Raw genomic sequence first — 6,226 nt, 5'->3', positions numbered from 1 at the left:
CAGATCCCGACCAAATTGGGCTCGACATGAACCAACGTTGGCTTGTTACAATTGTTGCTGGTTCTGCCCTGGCCTGCCCCTCAGCTGTTCACCCAGCTCTGCCCGGGCATTGGGACCCAGCTGGCAGGGCACACTCCTGCCCTGCCAGACATAGAGGGGTCTGGGCACGGGCAGTGGGGCAGAGAGAAACCTGATCCCTGCGGGTGCCCTGAAGCAAGAGGAGCAGGGCAGGGTCTCGGGACAGGGCTCACCCTGGGTGCCAATTCAGTGGGTGCCGCCACCCCTGTGGTCTGATTGGCAGCTGGTTTTGCTCAATTGATTGGCTGCTTTCTGAAGGCTGGGTTGGCTTGTCTGCTGGGGGGGGTGGGGGTTCTTCCTGGGGGTGCTCTTGAGGAGGCAGGATGGTGCGGGCCAGGGTTCTCCTCGGAAACATCATTGCAGAGGCCATAGCCACATCTACTCCTTTGGTAAGTTCTTTGCTTCACCAATGTGTCCTGCAGCAGTGAGTTCCGCAGGCTAATTCAACACCTGCAGACAGCCATTTCCTTCGCGCAGGGGCGGCTTGCTGGGCTGTGGACTCTTACGGGGACCCTACAGGGGGCTGCAGAGCTGTGGGTCACGCCCCTCGCCCACTAGCAAGGGACGTGCCACTCTGGGGATCACAAAGCACTGTGGTGGAGGGTTGGCACTGCCCCGAGAGGCTGGAGCGGGTGCTGTGAGATGGGCCAGAGCTTCTACAGCCCAGCATGGGGGACAAACCGCGCCTCCGAGTCTGCCCAGCACCACTGCTCGCAAAGAGGTGGGCCGGACGAGCCAGGGATGGGGGGCTGGCGGAGGCTCCCCTAGGACCAGAGCAGAGCCAGGTCCCCTCGGCTGCCAGGGGGCCCGGGGTGGCTGCAGGGTTCCTTTGTCCTCACTGCAGCATCCTGGGCGTCTCCATAGTAGCCCTGGTCTCAGGGTCACCGGGAGATTCCCCAGAGCCAGCTGCTCCCGGCTGCTCAGCACGCGGCCCATGCATGTCCCCTTCTGGCCAGCAGAGGGCGCCCTGGGCTGGCCCCTCCCCCCCATGCCAGGCCTGTCTGCCCGCTCCAGCTGCTGCACGGTGCCCTGGTGCTGCCCGGTGCAGGCTGGGGTGGGCAGAACAAATGCCCGTGGGCTCGTTAGTGCCACCAGTGGAGCCACCTCGGGGCAGGGACCTCCCAGGTGCAGGGACTGAGCCGGGCTGTTCCCGGGGCTGGTGCCCTAACCCCAGAGCCAGGACGAGCCAGGGATGGGGGGTGTCCCAGAGTGGAGGCTCCCCGAAGACCAGAGCAGAGCCAGGTCCCCTCGGCTGCCAGCTGGTGCCCTAACCCCAGAGCCAGGCAGGCACCAGGCATCTGGGAGCCGCTAGTCTGGACCCTGCAGTCTCCTGCCACTAATGGGGAGCTGCTGTCCCGCTATGGGGGGAGGGGCAGAGCAGTGTTTCAAGGGTCGTGCACACGCTCGCACGGACACTCACAGAGAGGGGCCCATGGACACAAGCGCCCGTGCCTTCAGAAAGGTAAACCTGCATATACACAGCAGTGCATGGACACACGCACACGCAGTGCACAGAGACACACGTGCACATGCCCCAAGATGCACACGCAGGCGGGTGTGCACGCACACCCACGTGCACAAGCCCCAGCACACAGCTGTGTTCTGCACAGGTGCATATCGCCAGCCAGCAACTCCACAATGACAAGCCCCATCAGCCAGCGATGCCCAGGCCAAAGGAGCGTTGGCGGAGGCCGGCCCGGTGTGTGGTCCTCCGGCCTTGGCTGTGGGACAACTAGCCAGAGCCCGTGGGGCCAGGGTGGCTGTGTGGGTTGGACACCAGCCCTCGTGCCTAGTGCCAGGCAGGCTTGTCTGTGGGCAGCAGAATCCCAGGACTGTGGCTGCCAATCAACCAGCAAGTGCTGCCAGCTACGCCGGAGTACTGGGGCCCCTGGTGGTCAGGAACATGCCTGGCTGTGAGGGGCCTGAATGCCAAGTGCATGAGACGGCAGGGTGCCCCTGGAACCTGCACCCCCAATGCCTGAGCACAGTGGCTGGCACACAAGGGGCAAGTGCACCCCCAGGCATCTCGGGTGCATCCCAGAGCCTGGCCCGGCAGGGAGCAGCCCCCCCTCTGGGCGGCTGGACCAGTCCCACCTGGCAGGGAGCTGCCCGGGCAGCCTGAGGCCTAGGGACAGCTGAGAACCCATTTCAGTGGCAGGGGAGCTGCTTCGTCGTGGCTCCCCATGCCCACGGCCCTGCTGCCGCTGCCCCCGGCTCTGAGCTCCGGCTCCGGCTCCCCTCCCAGCTGTGCGGCTGCCGTGACTTGTTCTGCCAGCAGCAGAGCCTGGCTCAAGGCCCCAGGTGCCCAGGTCTGGAGGCAGCAGCGGGGCTGGGGCTCCTGGTGGACACATACAACCCCTTGCACACCAGAATCACACAGCAGTGCACACACAGGTCACTTGGCATGCCCCCCCATGCAACCTGCACCCACTCAGTCACAGGCACACACACACACTTGCAAAGAACCCTGCACGCAGACGTATGCATGAACACGTCACTGCACCCCCATACGTGCCAGGATCCACTCAGAATCAGCCCCAGAGCACAGCTGGGCACACGCAGACCCACACTCACTCTCACACGCTGGGGCTCTCAGGAGTGAGCAAATGGGCCCTCCCCCAGCCCCAGATGCTCGGAGGGGCTGGGTGACAGGGCTCTGAGTCACACCCAGGGTGAGTCACAGCCATGTCTGCACAGGCAGCCCTCCTCCTGTGGGGCTGGACCTTCCTTGTTCACTGCCCCATGACTCATCACTGCCCCCCCCCCCCCGGGAGTATCATGGGCCAGAGCTCAGTGGTGCAGGCCCAGTTACCCTGGGCAGGTGAGTGCCATGGGTGTGGGGGGAGGGGTGCCAGGATGCTTTTGGTCCAAGGTGCACCTGGCCTGCCGCTCACCCAGCCCCTGGGTGCTTAGCTGAGGATGCTGGTTTGGAGAGGGGCCAGTTAGCACCTAGATCCAGGGGAGGCTGGTGCTGGAATGGGGAGACCACAGAGCCAGGCATAGGGCAGGCAGATTTTAGGGTCCCCTGCTAGCCCAGCCCTGGGCTGTCCTATACACACAGCCCTGCTGATGCCCTCACTCCTGACCTGCAGCCCTTGGCTCCCCCTTCCTCCTCCCCTGGCCCTCACTCACGTATCCTTACGCCCTCTGTGCTATCCTGCCCTGCCAGACATAGAGGGATCTGGGCACAGGCAGTGGGGCAGAGAGAAACCTGATCTCTGCAGGTGCCCTGAAGCAAGAGGAGCAGGGCAGGGTCTCGGGACAGGGCTCACCCTGGGTGTCAATTCAGTGGGTGCCACCACCCCTGTGGTCTGATTGGCAGCTGGTTTTGCTCAATTGATTGGCTGGACCGAACCGGCTCCCTCTGCCAAGGTCAAGTCAAGCTCTGAATCAGCAGGACCTGGTGGCCCTGCTGCCCTTGTGTGTTGCTGAACTGATTTCATCCAGCCGGTGGCAGGAGCCCCCATGGGGATACTGACATTGGGCCAGGTGACTCCTGGGCGACCGGTACAGCTCTGGGTGTGGACGCTTTGATGTGGCTACAAACCAGGCCTATACTGTGGCAGGCTGTACCTCTTGGGGCCCTGTTCAAACCCATCCACCTGGATCCACACCCGGAGTCACTCTGATTTGACTAACCTGGCGTTAAAGCCCATCTTCGGTGGAATCTGTGCAGTCTGTGTGTCTCCACCTGTTTCCTTCCCATTTACCCCGGCAGCATGAGATCTGGCGTGTGGGGCGGCCCCGCTGGAACCGAGGGCCCGGCTGGTAGGACATGCTGCACATGCAGAATGGGAAGTGACTATCTAGGAAGGAGCCCTGCAGAAAGGGATCTAGGGGTCAGATTGGACCACAAGCTAAATATGAGTCAGCAGTGTGACATGACTGCAAAAAAACCAGACATGGTTCTGGGCTGCATTAACGAGAGTGCTGTGAGCAAGATACGAGAAGTCATTCTTCCGCTCGGCTCTGCGCTGGTTAGGCCTCAGCTGGAATATAGTGTGTCCAGTTCTGGGCACCACATTTCTGGAAAGAGGTGAAGAAGCTGGAGAAAGTCTAGAGAAGAGCAACACAAATGATTCAAGTTCTAGAAAAAGGACGGAAAGACTAAAAGAACTGGGTTTGTTTAGTTCAGAAAAGAGCAGACTGAGCGGGGACATGAGAACAGCTTTTATGTATCTAAAAGGGGGTCACAAGGAGGAGGGAGAAAAATTGCTCTCCTTGGCCTCTGAGGACAGGACACGAAGCAAGGGGCTGAAACTGCAGCAAGGGAGGTTTAGGTTGGACATGAGGAAAAACTTCCTGCCTGTCAGGTGGTGAAACCCTGGAATCAATTGCCTGGGGAAGTTGTGGAATCTCCATCCCTGGAGATATTGAAGAGCAGGTCGGACACACACTGGTCAAGGATGATCAGACGGTGCTTGGACCTGCCATGAGGGCAGGGGACTGGATTTGGTGACCTCTCTGCCAGTTCTAGGGCTCTCTGATTCTATGTTAGTCCAGAGAGCAGAGAGCTGGGGACCGTGTCCAGCAAGCAAGGAGGCGAATTCTTCTGGGCACTGTGCAGAGGCCTAGCGAGGAGCGAGGAGACTGGCCGAGGGAACCCGGAGGCTGGGCTTTGGTGGTGGGGATAGTTGGGGGGTGAAATGTGCGGGCCGTGGAGCTGCCTCACCCGGGGAAAGGCATCCCCTTGTGTGGGACACGTGATCCTTGGCGAAGTGCTAAAGAACGGGGGCTGCTCTGACAGATTGTCAGTGTGCTGAGTCCAGCCTGGGGAGGGCAGGGGGCGGTTTCCATCTCTCCCTGGGATTCTGCAACTGCCCGTAGCTGCTTGCAAGCCCCATTCACTCCCTCTGTGGCCTGGGGTGTGTGAAAGGTCCCTGGGATAAACCCAGCTCCAGGCAGTGCCCACCGCTGCTGGCTCCATCGAGCAGCGAAGCAGTCAGCAGCATCGTGTCTGGCCCCCTTGCACGGCTTCGGGGAAGCAAAGCTAGTTCCTGGGCAGAGGGAGATGTTTCCCGGCAGCCCAGCACCCCAGCAGCGCTGTGGCTGGACACCACATCTGCAGCTAATTTCCCAGCATCCGAGCCTGGCCAGAGCCCAGCTGTCTGCCAGCTGGGACCCAGGAGAGAGCCCCAGCTCGCTGGGAACGCGTCTACTTGGAACGCGTCAGCATGCGTGACTGCAGCACCGGCCTGGCTCCAGTCCCCCCTTAGCCACTATGGCCAGGGTCAGAGCAGAGAGGATGAGTCATGGCAGCGGCCCCTGGGCTGTCCCCCTCAAACTGGCTGCTCCCTCGGGGCAGGACGTTCGCTGGAGATGCCCCTGGGGTAGAGCCCTGTATGGGATTAATCATGGGCTGGTTCTATGGCATCTTTCCTAAGGATCCCAAAGGACGTTGGAGCCAGACAATGTGCACACAGCGCTGAAATGCAGCCACCTATGGGGGTGAGCAGCAATGTTCCCTCCAATTTTCTTTCATTTGGGTGCAGAATAAATTTTGTTCTGTGCACCAAGGCATGTGCAGATGTGCACCACCAGGAGAAACACAGGCTGCCAGCTGTGGGCGCTCTGCTAATCAGCTGGGCGGCATTGGAATCTCTCCTGGGCAGCTGCTTGGCTTTCAGGGAATCCCGGAGGGCAGGGCCACAGCTGTTTGGCAGCCACATAGCAAGCGTCAAATAGGATCAGAAACGGCCAGGGCAAAGGAAAGCAGAGAGAGCTGAGGTGTGGCCAGGACCAGCCCTTGGGCAAACGGCCCAGCTGGGGCCATATGGCAGCAGCTCCAGAAGAGTTGGGGCCGCCTGGTGCAGCTGCCAGTGTTTTCGTACTGCTCTCCTAGCTCCCGCGTGGCCAGGCCCAACCCCTGTTAAGATGCTCCCACTTCAATTCCATGGTATGATGGAGCAAGAGCAGCCCTGGGGAGTAATAACCAGGCCCTGCATTAAGGGGGAGCTGTCAATCAGCCACCACATCCACCCCAGAGGGGGCTGCATTTCCATGCTGGGTGATGCCAGCGGCAGTTTGTAGTGGTTGGGTTGACGGGTGCTATGGAAACGGAGATTAGTGTCAGCCAATCAGGGCCTCATAGCTGCAGCCAGGGGAAGGCATCAAGAGCCTGGAGAACCCTCCCTGGTGATTGGCTGGT

The sequence above is a fragment of the Pelodiscus sinensis genome, chromosome 7, assembly GCF_049634645.1.
Source record: "Pelodiscus sinensis isolate JC-2024 chromosome 7, ASM4963464v1, whole genome shotgun sequence".
Classification (NCBI taxonomy): Eukaryota; Metazoa; Chordata; order Testudines; family Trionychidae; genus Pelodiscus; species Pelodiscus sinensis.
The sequence above is the reverse complement of the archived record's forward strand: the minus strand, read 5'-3'. Positions refer to the sequence as shown.